Below are 13,514 nucleotides of genomic sequence, written 5' to 3'. Positions count from 1 at the left end.
AGGGGCATAGAAAGGGAATGGACTGACTATTCTTGGAGGGAAAAGGGGTGTATGGGATGCGGGAAGAGACTGGACAAAAATCGTGTACCTATGGATGAGGACAGTGGGAGGGGAGTGAGGGTGGAGGGTGGGGTGGGAACTGGGTGGAGGGGCGTTATGGGGGGAAAAAAGAGGAACAAATGTAATAATCTGAACAATAAAGATTTAATTAATAAAAAAAAAGAATCAATGTGTCATTTCCATGCGCCTTTGTTTGCAGTAGGACTTGGAGGTGCAAAGCCCTGTGAAAGGGGACGCATGGTGTGGAGTTGTTACAACTAGAGAGAAAGGGAGGGACCATAGCTTGAGCAGGTGTAAGCCATATCACAGCAGTGACCAGCAAAGTAAGAGAATAGCTGGCTGACCACAACCTACCCTCATCACCCTAAAGATACCTGTTCATCTACCACCTGGCGCAGTCTTCGATGGAAGAGGAGAGATCCATTGGGAAAAATGTGCTTGAATATTGACAGGCTACTACCACCATACCCCACCCTACCTTAGAAATGCTGTTTTACACTAAACAGTGATTCTCAACCTTCTTAATGCCGTAACCCTTTAACACAGTTCCTCATGTTGTGGTGACCCCCAATTTCATATATACAAATTTAACATAATTAAAGCATAGTGATTAATCACAAAAACAATATGTAATTATATATGTGTTTTCTGATGGTCCTAGGCGACCCCTGTGAAAGGGTCGTTTGACCCCCACAGGTTGAGAACCACTGCACTAAAAGGTTAAGAAAAAAACTTTTAATGGTAAAGCTCTTTTTCAATAGTAACAAAGACTCCAAAGAAAATGTGGTTATATAAAATAAAAATAAAAAATTTCTTACATGAATTGTAGTTTGCAAATACCAACCTTGATATGCTAGCATAAATTAAAGTTAAGTATTTATGTGAATATATTTGACAAAAATATTACAGGCTTTGGAGTCAGGCAGAGCTGATTTGAATTTTGGGTATTCTTAGATAAGCCTCAGTTTCTTAATCTTGCATGATGTAAGGAATAGAGCTATAGAGTGCATGATATGCTTGGCATGCAATAAATGTTAGGTACTACTGTTACTACCACTACTGTTGTTGTTGCTCTATCATCATCATCATCATCATCTTCTTCTTCTTCATATAATCACCAGTATATAAATGTCTAATCACTGGGTTGTACCCTAAAACCAATATAATATTGTACATAAACTATAATTAAAAATAAAAGATACTTAAAAAAAATTATGTTGGATTATAATTTTCTATTTAATATATAACTAAATGAGTCTTTACAAAAATATTATGGTGCAGTGTTTTTTTTTTTAGAAAAATGTAAAGTAACAAGCATATTTAAAATTATTTTGTTAGGTCACAAATCAAAATCTCATCAGTAGTACAAATATAGGCTTTGAATTAAAACTATAATTAAGATAATAATTATATTTTCACTGTGACATTCTCTTTGATATGGTGACATTTACCTTTTAGAAAAATTTTGTGTGATGAAAAAATCTACTCTCAAAGATCAATCAATTTTTGCCATTCTAAGATAATACTTAAAAGTGAAAGATAAAAATCTGTGTTTTAGAATTACAATGTTAGAAAAAGGATAGTTTTTATTTGCAAAATAAAAAAATGGTTAAGAAACTGAAAAAGCTGCTTGATTGGTGTTAAAATATTATACTCAACAGACTAATAGATATACAAATTAGGTGGCTCTAAAACTGCTGTGATTTAGGGACGTTTCATAGTAAGAGGTAAGCGTTGGAAAACCCAGTAAGATCAGATGTCATAGGACAGATCGAAAAGGACTCTATTGGCAGCAAAGACAAACAGCAAAGAAGGTGAGAGAGGAATATGGGATGCCCTTGAGGAAAGGTGCTTCCAGTGAGTTGTCATTAGTGAATCTAAGAATCAAGTGAATAAATAATCTGATGAACAGAATGGACTGTTGATTATAATAGAATCAGGGACATAGAAAGGGAATGGACTGATTATTCTTGGGGGGGAAAGGGGTGTGGGAGATGTGGGAAGAGACTGGACAAAAATCGTGCACCTATGGATGAGGACAGTGGGTGGGGAGTGAGGGCGGAGGGTGGGGCGGGAACTGGGAGGAGGGGAGTTACGGGGGGGGAAAAAAAGGAACAAATGTAATAATCTGAACAATAAAGATTTAATTTAAAAAAAAAAAAGACGATACTGTCACCATTTGTTTTGTCTCCCTTAGGGTGAGAAGCTTAAAGACAGGGAGCGTGTCTTACCCATATTTGTATCCCCTACACCTGATCCTGGGTACTCAGCACAGCTACTTGTTAAAGGAGCGAATGAGGCCTGTGAAAGATTTTAAAACAAAGTCTCGCCCTAGCCGGTGTGGCTCAGTGGATCGAGGGCCAGCCTGCAGACTGAAGGGTCCCAGGTTCGATTCCGGTCAAGGGCATGTACCTTGGTTGTGGGCACATCCCCAGTAGGGAGTGTGCAGGAGGCAGCTGATCGATGTTTCTCTCTCATCGATGTTTCTGACTCTCTATCCCTCTCCCTTCCTCTCTGTAAAAAATCAATAAAATATATATTTTTTTAAAAAAAGTCTTGTATCTTCACCTGAAGAGCAGCCTCAGACAGAGATTTGGGAGACACAAGGAGTTTCGGTTTCTTATGACATTAATACAGTAGTTGTTACTTTATGGTGGTTGTTTTTTTTAAACAAATGTTGACAGATTTCAGTTAGGTGTTCTTGTGGTGAAAGTGTATGCCAAATATTTCAGATATTTTCAGGTGTGCTGGGTTGAGGTGGAAAGGAAGAAGAAAAAAATAAAATGTTGATATTGGTTGTGTTCCATAAAGCTAACTTTGTCCTCTGTCAATGCCCTAACACAAGTGTTAGAGAAGTACATAGAGAATAAAGAGAATTTTTTAGTAAAAAAGAAAAAAGGCATTACAGTTTTAGTTCCATTGCTTTTGATAACAGAATTTTAGTAGTTTTTATTTTCCCATTATGGATATTGTGTGCTTTTAATAACCAGACTTATAATACTATACTTAATTACATTTTACAATAACATGGATAAGCCAATACTTTGTAAGATTTCCCAATGTTTTTAGTTTAATTTTGAAACAACATCACATTGTGCACTTTCAAATTCATTTTTTTATTTTTAAAATCTAAAAATACCATTTACTGAGACAGATCTCCAATTTCTCTCAAACTTTTTCTAAGAACAATAGTTTAAACTCTCATTAGACGTCAAATTTCTTATAAACGAAGGTATCCAATATCATATTTTTTTTCAGCAAAATACATATAAGAATATTGGAATATTTAAAGGAATCATAGAAATCACAGGAAGAGATTTTCAGATGTTACTGGGTTCATTTTCATTTTTCCTATAGGGCTTTATATTTGCCATAGTGGAGAGAGGTATTTTATTGTTATTATTCCATTTTTGAATAACATGAAATTCATTATTCATTTCTTCAAGATTTACTGAATGCTGTGCTAAGAGCTAAAAATTAAAAAAAATTCTGTGTAAAGGAGATGTGTAAATAAAAGAAATTCAATAACTTGGGACATATCATGGTAGAAGTATGCAAAGGTGCACTAACAAAGGAATGGCCATTTCTGGTGGGAATTGAAGATGACAGTAAATGCTTTACAGAGAAGTTTCCCTTTAGTTATATTGTAAAATAAGATTCAATATTTACCTGGCAATTCTTCTTACTGATGGGAGTTTACATTGAAAAAGTTTGGCATTCAACGGCAATAAATGCTATTTATGTTCCCAACCCAACATACATAGGATGTTATCCTTTAAATTTTTCATAGGCAAAATTATAAAAGTGATACCCATTCCTACCTCCACTTCAGTTATTGAGCACCAGAGAAATACCAGTTAGCTACAATGTATTGATGCTATGTATCAGGCACTGTGTTGAGTGCTTTACATAAATCATCTCATTTGATCCTCATAACAACTCTGTGAGAAGGGATATTATTTAATTGCGGTTAAATCATTTGCCAGATGTCACAACTTGAGTTATTTCTGATAACGTTGGGAGATGCAGGTGCTTTCTGGACTGTCCTTTCTTAGGATTCCCAGTGTTCTAAACATTGGTAACAAAACCTGAAGAGTCACATGCATGAGAGACCTGGCCACCTGTGCCTTTATCCTTTATGATGAATGTCTCTGGAACTTTGACATAATTTTCACATTGCACTTTAGGAGAATGAGTTCAATAATCTTCAAATCCCTTTGTATTGCATTTCCTTGTTGTGCAATAGATATTATTGGACATGTTGTAGATATTTCCTAATACCTGATTTGGAAAGATATCTCAGCTAACATGAGAGTCATAATGTAATCTTTAGAGTTTATTTAATAACAGGTTATATTTATGAGGACACAGATACATTAGAAACTTTGAAAATTCTTCTGGCATTCACAGGGGAAGATGATATGGATACACTTGGAAGCCTATTTCATTTTATTTGAATTATAATGCCATCTGCCCAAACTCATTCTCTGAAAAAGTACTGCTCTGACAACATCAGAAGGGAACTTTGTGTGAGAAACAGGCATCTGTTTTTTTCCTTAATTTACAGAGGACACATTTGTTTGCATTCGCAAAGGCATTTTGCAAATTTAGTACCCAATTAATGTCATTGTGTGACAATGACAAAATAATCAGAGTCTTAAATGAAACCCATTTCTTTTCAGTTTTGACTTTGCAAAGCATAAAAATATTATGTGATGTAGTATGGAAATTAACTTTTTCAATTTTTTAATAATGTCATCTTTCCTCTATGAAGATGACACTTGGTATCACCTGGACACTTGCTTCAGGTAATTTCTAATAATGATAGTTAATTTGTGCCCAGTCATCCGTGCCTGGTTCCCACTATAATATGAAATTTGTACGTTTGTGGAATGATGACTAGGATTTACCTAGAGTTAGAGATTGTGGGAGAGAACAAAACAAAGTAAGTTTCAGAAGAATAGGCTCCAGGATCCCAAATTCTTTGAAAGTGTGTGGTGAGAGTTGAAGCTGGCCAGACATCTGCTCAGCTATTCCACAGACACATGGAGTAGACTCTGTATTTAACGTGATGGATATGGCAGAGGAGATACACTAGCAGTTAAGATCCTTGAGTCATTTACAATCCAATTGGAGAGGTAAAACTATCTACATTTAAAATAGATCCATACAGAGTGTTTATAAAACAAGGCACAGGTATGACTTAGTGTTCATAAATACTGTATGATTTCACAGTAAGTATGCCTTTAATTTCATGATTCTCATTTGAAATCATGAAGGAGGCGAAGCACAGAATTGGGGTGCTACTCGGAGAAGAAATAAAATGAGTTCAGGCATGGGCTAGGGAGAAATAGGTGAATGGATCAGGGGTTTTGCAGAAAATGAGCATATTAATATATATAAATTGGAAGATAATTATCCTAGTTGGAGGAGAGAATTTATGTTAAAAAATAATACGAAAAAAGACGGTACATGTAAGAGAAATCAATTGATATTTTTGAATACTATGTTGAAGATTTTAAGTTATTGGAAACTATGATAGTGTCAAATATAATAATAGTTATGCTTTGGGAGAGCCTTAATCAGGTACATGCAATCTTGATATCTTCCCCATGAGTACATAGCACATGCCCAAAACAGTGCTTAAAGGAAAATAGAAACATGAATGACTAGAACTAGGAGATAAGTTGGTTATTAAGGAGGACTCCTACATTTCTGTGGCTGCCCTGATTTGGACTCTCTTGCTTATATTTGGAGAATTTTACACAACATGAGTGTTAGTGGGAGGGGGTTATGTCCAGCTACAGAAGTGGAAAAGCCCAGATACTTGCCTTCCCTGGAAACTTGGAAAATAGGGCATGGACATACTTTCAATCGAGGATTAGGCAATCAGACACAACCACCTGGGATTTTGAATCTGGAGTTAGTGAGGCAGAGCAGCAGCAACAGTGAAGAATTTCTTCCAGTGGTGGAAGCGACTGCCACAGCTGGTTTTGCTGGCAGCCGGGGCAGCTGGGCCAGAGAGAGCGGTGAGGGTCTTCCTTGTCCTATGCTTGTGGGGTGACCCTGAAACTTAGTCCCTTTGTTTTTTCTTATTTTTCAAGCTTGTTTTTCCACCGTCCCTGTGATTCTGAAAACTACTCAATAGCCTTTCAATAAATTTATTTTCTGCATAAATCAAGCAGAATCCATTTCTGTGGTAGGTAATTAAGAACTCTGGTAAAGGTATCCCAGGCTACGAAGAGATAGGTTCCTATTTGGGGAAAATGATGATAGGTAAAGTGAGGAAAGGACAAACGTAAGAAACACTGACAAGGAAGAGTGGACAGATTTGATAACTAGAAAGATATTTCTATTCCATTCTTTCCTTTTCATTCTCACCGGAGGATATGTTCATGGATTTTAAAAGAGAGAGGAAAGGGGTGGGAGAGAGAGAGAAAGAAAGAGAAATGTTGATGTGAGAGAAACATTGATCAGTTACCTCCCATATAGGCTCCAACGGGGGTTTGAACCTATAACCTAGGTATGTGCTCTAACTAGGAATCAAACCCACAACATTTGCTGGTCGGGAAATGCTCCAATCAACTGAGCCACCTGGCCAGGGCTTGCTATTCCATTCTTTCTTCACTACTCTGTTTGCAGTAATATGAGCACGACATTGCATAAGGAATGCAACAGAGAAACAAAATATTTGCAAGTATATACCCTAAAGGATTAATAATAAAGTGTTTATGGAACATGTGAATATCAAGTCTGCAAGTGTGACATTTCTCCAGAGAATAGACTAAGCTGGGGAAGGGGAAGTAAACATAAATGATTTTTTAAAGTAAAAATATTTTCATGTAGAGGAAAGGAGTAAATCTTTAATGAGCCACTATAATTTTTGACTTTATATGTTAATTGCTGTTTTCATTGACTTTTTTGAAACTAAAAGAGTTGGCAATTTTATTTTCACGTTTGACAATACAAATGAAAATTTGCTTTTTATTTTGGTCCTGCTGTTCCCCTCTAAAACTATTCTCTCTTTAGTAGGAAGAGGGAGTGAGTCTTCCTTGTCATGCTGTTTGAAAACTCCCAGAGTTGCAGCACCCCGATCTCCTGGTGAACTGGAACAAGAAATACAAAGCTGAGGGGCTCCCCTTATCTGTCTGGGAGAGTCATTCCTGGCCGATTTGGCACTGTCATGGGTTAGTGGGAGGTCTCATCACTGGAGGCCCAGGCATCATTAGCCCGTGCCCTCCCATAGGTGGCCTCATTCCAGGAGTAGGTCCCATGGACATCATCCCACGAGGAGGAGGGCCCATCACTGGCATCAGGGATGTATCTCATATGGGGTGTGGGCTTCAAACCAGGGCAGGGGGTACCATCACTGCCCCTTGCAGGGGGAGGAGCAAAGAATGGAGTAGGAGGTATCTTTCCTTGCTGAAGTGCTGCAGTTATTTTGTCAATCCGGCTCTAAGCTTACTCTTCTATCCACTTCTGATAGCAGCCTTTCACATTCTTTTTGTATTTCCTACCACTGCAGTGTGTCTTTCTCACAGATGGAGAGTCATGGGTGAGGTATGTATCCCAGTAGTCACAATGAAACTTGGGCATGTTGCTCTGTATGTAGCCTTATAATCAGGACCTCAATATCAACATGGCTGAGACTGAATCACAGTCTTTCCCCCAACAGATTTTCCATCAATTTGTTCTATCTCAATGATTAGCATTAGAGCTGCCAGATGCCAAAACTGGAAACCTGACAGCCACCACAAATTTCTTCCTCCCTCTTCTCATTATTCAAGAAGTCCTGTATTCCGCCCTTAATCATCTCTCAAATAATTCCTCTCTCCTCTATTCCCAGGACTACAGCCAAAATCTCATCACTTCTTATCTGGAGTTTTGCAATTGTTTCCTAATTATTCTCTTTGGCCCTAACTGGTTTGGCTCAGTGGATAGAGCATCAGCCTACGGACTCAAGGGTCCCAGGTTCAATTCCGGTCAAGGGCATTTACCTTGGTTGCGGGCACATCCCCAGTAGGGAGTGTGCAGGAGGCAGCTGATCGATGTTTCTCTCTCATCGATGTTTCTAACTCTCTCTCTCTCTCCCTTCCTCTCTGTAAAAAAAAAAAAAAATCAATAAAATATATTAAAAAAATAATAGTTATTCTCTTTGCCTGTACCTTCCAGTCCACCACATTTCATACTACAAGAGTGAATAGTCAGCAAATGCAAATCCATTCATTCATTTTCCCCTACCAGAAATCCTTGGGTGCCTTTCAAGGAAAGTAAACCTTAGAATGGCACACAGGCTCTAAGATGATCTGCTATGATCACATCTTACCAAGGGCATCTCTTTTCCCGTACAAACCTTTTGTGCTCAGACTTTTGTTCATGTTCAGACTTTACCACAGTCCTTGATGCTTGCCTTTTGCATACGCTGATTCTTCTGCCTGGAACCTGCTTCTCACCTCCCTTTCCTGGCTAAATTCTACCTGACCCTATGGCTCAGCTAACTGTCAGCCTTCTAAAAAGGGTTTCCTGACCATCATTCTTAGCAAGGTAACCATGACTATACTCCTATAACCCCTGATTCAAATGTCACAACCCCTATCATTTGTAGCATAATAGTTATTTTCTCATCTTTCTCCACCATTTGACAGGGAGTACTATGGGGACTTAGGCTTTGCTTAAAGTAAGTCTTTGATACGTGCTGTTGTAGGAATGAAAGGAGCACGTATTCCTTATGAAATCTGAAGGATTTCTATAACCACATGTTATCATCCATAAACAGTTCTTTTTACAAAGATGAGAAAAGGTCTAAGGTATTGCCATTAACCAGCACTTAGTCTATGAAGAAACTGGATTTGTAAGACACAATATACAACTGTTTCCAAAATGCTCAGTGGTCAAAATGTTAATTCTTTCGAAGGAGGAAAACAATTCTTTTGAGCAGAATTTTGCCTCAAGGGAAAGGAATGTTTAGAAAGCTGCCTTGCCTTTTCCTCCAACTTCAAAATAGATTTTTCACAGACCCAGTCCTTTAGTGACTCTTGTTTAATGCATGCATCTCTTGTACTATGTGAAAAATAGAATAGAAAACAAACCACAAAAGTACAGATAAAATAGAGGGCACAACGGGGTGTGAGATAGACTGAGAAAAATCCTTAAAATGTTAAAGCCCAATGAAAAAAGAAGGAAAGATGGGAAGCAAGACAAATGGTCCAAAGTACTGGGATTCAGTCTCAACAGAAAATTGGTGTTTCCCTGAGCTTTTTGTTTATTTGTTTGATTAGCTTCTTTCCCTGTGTCCTACCCAAAGAATTCCCTCATGTTCATCACTCAGCTCCTCAAGGTCAAGAAACATTCACAAATAATCAGGCATTTGATGGGCAGTCTGCGAGGCAATCTGTACTCTCAGCATATTTGCACTTCAATATGGAGATGAGATAGAAATGACCTAACACAGAGACTCTGTTTTGTGATCTGGTACTACAAATATTTTCCTAGTTTAATTAATATATATCCAACCTTGAATTAACTTGGAATGCCACTCTACAGAAAGAAAGTTTTGTATAGGTGCTATATTTTTCTACTCCATACTATGAATTCAGTTTTCCTACTAAAAAGAACTCGGACAACTCTTCATGAAATTGAAAAGGATTTCAAGAATAAGATGAAAATGCAAATACATTCTTAAACCTTTATTTTGTATAAAGTGGTTGGAGGAAAACAGTTTAGGCCTAAAAATCCATGACCCACAAAAGGTCATGGAAGGTCATCATACTGATTCTAATAAGAATGCAAAGAATGTGGAGAATATTAACTGTCTACAGTAAACAGAACAGAATCTTTTCCAATGAGGCTGTGTGTTTTTGGGTATGGGAATCACTTCCTTGTCATTGTCGAATCTCCACATCTAGCCCAGTGCCAGGAACGTAGTACATGCTCACAATACATAAATTTAGTGCATTTGTCTGGAAGACAATTTGAAGAGAGTGCACCATAGTTTTAAGATGACTCTTTAAGGTAAATTTTAAGACAACCAATACAAAATATAATCTCCACACAGCAAAGTGATTCAAAAAAAGGACAAGTTAGATAAAATCATACCCATTTTAAAAATACCTTCTAGTATGATTTAGAAAAAAATCCAAATTCTATACCAGGACCTACTATTTCATTCCTTCAAACCTCTGTGACTTCATGTCTTACCATTCTCTTCTCTGTTCTCTATATTCTAGCCATGCTGTTTTGTTTTGCATTTCCCCCCCTTTCTATTCCCTGAAGTTTTCAAGCCAAGTCCCATGTTAGGGCTTTTATCTCTACCCTTTCCATTACCTGGTATATTATTCCTTAGATTCGCCCATAGCTAGCTCTTTATTATTCAAGTCTTGTCAACTTTCCCACGCTTCTAGAGGGTCTGACCATGCCATCTAAAAGAGCTACCGCCTTCCCTCCCTTTACCTAGTACCCTACTTTATTTTATTAGCATTTTGTACCGTATGAAATTTTACTATTTATTTTCTGATTTACTTGATCTAAGCTCCACTTGACTTCTATGTTATATTGATACAAAGTAAATAGTATCTTACTGAATGAAGGAATGAATGAATGTGAGAAAGATAAAAATGTTAGGATACTATGTTGAAATGAAAGAATGATCTGCTGCTGATAGAATTGAGGCAGGAAAGAAAAGAACATAGGGTTAAATCTCTTTTCCTGGCCTGAAAAGATAGAGCTCTATTAATTATGTTTCTTAATTAGCTCTGTATTGGGCAAAGAGATACCCTAAATAGATGACAAATATTTTCCATTAGTTTCTCTTTTAGCAATTCAACTTTTAGGCACAATTAACTTGATGTGAGCTTGGAGCATGTTGAGTATGACATTCCACATCCTGATAACTCTAGAATATAAAATGTTGAAGAGAGATGGAAATGGTTATTTGAACAGCTGACAAATGTTTTTCATGAGAATGTTTATATTCAGAGAAATAGCTTGATAATTCTATCTGGTTGTAAAAAGTCAGGTCTTAGAAGCTTTACTTTTATAAAAGAAGACCATAAAAAAAGGGAAAGCTAAACTGCTTTGCATGAGGAATTAACATAAATTTAAGGAAAGGAAAAGAAGAGGCAAATGAGGATTGAGCCCATGAAAACAAACCGATGTCAAGGTCACTAAAGTAATTGAAAAAAAAGTTTGATATTATATTTTAAATTTCTGCACACACAGGCACACACACACACATTGCCCAAAACATTAATAAAGTTTGTTAACTTTTTGCTTGGTAATTTGTTTTGTGAGAGGTTTCAAAGATGATCAAGGAATAAGGGTTGAGTTCCATATCTGGGTTGGCCTAGAGCAGTGGTCGGCAAACTCATTAGTCAACAGAGTCAAATATCAACAGTACAATGATTGAAATTTCTTTTGAGAGCCACATTTTTTAAACTTAAACTATATAGGTAGGTACATTGTTATTAACTTAATTAGGGTATTCCTAAGGCTTAGGAAGAGCCACACTCAAGGGGCCAAAGAGCCGCATGTGGCTCGCGAGCCGCAGTTTGCTGACCACGGGGCCTAGAGAGAAGGTGAAATGCGAGTGAGATCAAGAGTCTGTGGACAGGAACTTAGAGCTAAGGCTGACCTCAAGAATATAAGCCCCCAGGAGCTCACAGAAACCTTGGATGGGTTCATGCACTGAAACATGACTAACATTTTTTGAACATTTACCAACTTTGAGGTTGAGATATAAAAATCAATAAGGATTCAGTTTCACCTCTCACATGACTTCATGTCTATGTAAAAGACTAAAAATGGTCACTTTTATATCTCCTGCAAGGAAGGGGACTCCATCCAGTTCCAGATAAGTTTCCAAATATTAAGAAGCCTTACAAAATAAATAGAGGGTAAAGATCAGGTGGGGCAAAAGTAGGTTTACAATCATGAGTGCACAAACCAGAGTTTATTCTTGTATTATTATTTATTAATTATTGTTTTATTTTCCATAAGAACAACTATAAACCTACTTTCCCCCACCCTGTATATTGTTCTGTCCTCTTTTATTTCTAATTCATAGAGGACTGGGGTTATTATATTTACCGCTGGTAACAATATTGGGTAGCATCATAAGCTAAAAATTAAACATTGTTTATAGAATGTAAGGGTCTAATGACTTATCAGAGAGGAAAAAAGGAAGGTATGAATTCTCCATGAAACTGAATTGTATGTGTAAGTGTGTGTGCTATGTGGGAAAAATCCAAGAGTAGACATTGGCTATCCACATGCTATAATCAGGTAGAAGATTTTTCAAAGAAATGTCAAACTGAATCAAGTAAATCACAACCAGAGTCAGAGCAGAAACAGCAGTGTTGATTCAGTTGACTCGGGTGTGATGAGAACACTTGACAACTTGACATGACTTGATGATGCATTACTGCTGATTTCAGGTCTGGTCTGGAGGATGCTCATTGAAGTTGCACATCTGAACCTGATTTCTCTCTCGATGTAACTGCTTCATATTATGGACTGAAAGTCTCTTGTTAATTATTAGCTTACCATCTCTTTGCACTTGATCTTAGCCAAAAGGCCGAGAAGCGATACCATCTCTTGTTTTGATTACCTGGTGACTGAGATGGCCTTAACATCCCCCTCAGCTTAAGTTTTAGAAAGGCTTCTTCCTCACTATGGCCACTTGACCTTCTTTTTCTTAGAATATTTACTTTAGAAACTTGCAACAGTAAATTCTTTATCTGCCTCTTTGAGATATAAATCTTCCACAACCCTAGAATGTCTTTCTCAAGGTCCTGGGAGTTATCTTTTGAAGCACAACCATCAAGAAAGATACCACCTCTATTTGCCAGTCTCTGTGGGAGGGTTGGAGCCTAACTTTGGCAAGTGTCCATTAGCAAACAGAAATGGCCTAACTGCTTTGACCAAACGTCCCCCTTCGTGAATCCCCATAGTTCTCCAGGATTTCCCATTATTTTACTCCAGCATTTAAAAATCTTCCTGCTTTTTGTTTCAGGGGAGTTGAGTTCAATTTCACTCCCTTATTTCAATAGACTTGAGTAAAGTCTTCCTTGCCTGTTGAACGGTTAACTCTGTCTGGTGCAATTTTTATTTGATAATGGACTGATCTGTTTTCTCCTTGTCTTAAATTATTTACTCTCTTTATATCAGGCAGTGCTTTCCAGGCACTTTTAAACCACTAAAATACTTTTTTTTTTTTAAAAGAGAGATTTAGAATAAATGGAACTGAAATAGGTATCCATGACAGAGGTAGTGAATGGTAGATGCACTGAAGAAGAAAAATAATCAGACTGTAAAATATGAAAATGCAAATAATTGGATAATACCAAGGAATAATTCAATGAAAAATACTTTCCCACTCTTTACTCTGAAAACACACACACACTGAAATATTAAGAATGCTCAAGTTTGGAAAATTGGATACATTCTTCTGCCAAGTG

The 13,514-nt window shown here is 37.2% G+C and overlaps 1 protein-coding gene and 1 pseudogene across 9 annotated transcripts in view; both read right to left on the bottom strand.

Moving 5' to 3' along the window:
• Window positions 1-13,514, bottom strand: part of MAGI2 (membrane associated guanylate kinase, WW and PDZ domain containing 2) — a 1,174,807-nt gene that overhangs the window by 304,144 nt on the left and 857,149 nt on the right. The window lies entirely within an intron of this gene.
• On the bottom strand, window positions 7,201-7,659 carry LOC132243108 (U1 small nuclear ribonucleoprotein C-like; annotated as a pseudogene).

Source organism: Myotis daubentonii, chromosome 10 (assembly GCF_963259705.1).
Source record: "Myotis daubentonii chromosome 10, mMyoDau2.1, whole genome shotgun sequence".
NCBI classification, from domain to species: Eukaryota; Metazoa; Chordata; class Mammalia; order Chiroptera; family Vespertilionidae; genus Myotis; species Myotis daubentonii.
The sequence above is the reverse complement of the archived record's forward strand: the minus strand, read 5'-3'. Positions and strand labels throughout refer to the sequence as shown.